This window comes from Amphimedon queenslandica, unplaced genomic scaffold (genome assembly GCF_000090795.2).
Source record: "Amphimedon queenslandica unplaced genomic scaffold, v1.1 AMPQUscaffold_13282, whole genome shotgun sequence".
NCBI classification, from domain to species: domain Eukaryota; kingdom Metazoa; phylum Porifera; class Demospongiae; order Haplosclerida; family Niphatidae; genus Amphimedon; species Amphimedon queenslandica.
The window spans coordinates 32,743-33,982 of NW_003546482.1; positions in this window are offsets into that span (position 1 = coordinate 32,743).

Consider the following 1,240-nt stretch of genomic DNA (forward strand, 5'->3'; position numbering starts at 1 on the left):
ATTATGCATAATATTATAACAACCAAGCAGTATAATTATGGCTGACCTGGGTTTAGGTTTAGCTTTTCTCCATTCTTCCAGTAGCAATATCTCCTATGGCATTCCATTTGAAAACTCGATTCATCTGTCCATAGTATGTCCTCAAATCCATTGCTCATTTTAGCGATCAGTCCAAGTGTTTCTGCTTATTTGCCTCTTGCATAAACTGGCAATAGGCACTGCCTTAAAAAGTCCAGGCACTTCCTCGAAAAGTCCAGCCAAGCCTTTCTCGAGAAGCTAGTATAGTCTTCAATGATAATGGGTGCTCTTGATCCACCAGGATTTTGTGTAACTGGATTGCTGTTGTTTCGTCATCAGTACGCATTTGATCTTCAACAATATGTAATACAGCTCGTGTAATTTTAGATCGACGTCCTGAACCTGCATGAAAATGTCTGTTAATGTATCAGTATCAGTTATTTTAAATTTTGTTTTTTAATGGCAGTAGAATAATTATAATAATATCAAAGTAAACACAATCAATCAACACTTCACAACTATCCCAATTCACAAACCTGGACGATGGGTTATGCTGCAAGTTTCTACATACTTCTTTAACAATCTATATCATGCACTGACTTTTACATCAAGCCCTTCTGTTAACAATTCAACGATAGTTGTTGATTTATATCCTACAACTGATGTCTTTTACAATTAATTATATATAATAATGATTTTAATAATAATAGAGTTTCTATTAGCAATGAAACACCAATAAAATAAGCCTTCTTACAATATTTTCTGCTTTTTCTATGTGCTAGACACCATTCTTGTCTCCTGATTCTTGGCGCTGTGACAAAATCACGCTGTCCTTTGGTGATCTTGTGTCCTCTCATGTGAGTTTACAGGCCTAGAAGGTAGAACGCGCTTCACCATCCTTGGTCGCTTCGGTCGGGTGCAGCGCGAGGGTACTTAGTCACACTGCAACCACACGGCACAGTAGAGCAGCAACTGCAGCACACAGTAGAAGGCTAGAATGCGTGCATGTATATACTCCCGCTGTTAGAGCAAAGTTTGCTGACAGTACTGCGGTGGTACTTCGCTCTACTTAGCTTTTTTTGCACTATACTATAAGTAATATTTATTATTTCCACAGAAAACAGGAAGTTGTTGTACTCATCTGCCCAATTTTGAAGAGATGCCACACAGTTTTACTGATGATAGAGATTTTGAAATAAATGGTAAGGAAATTTACTTGTGT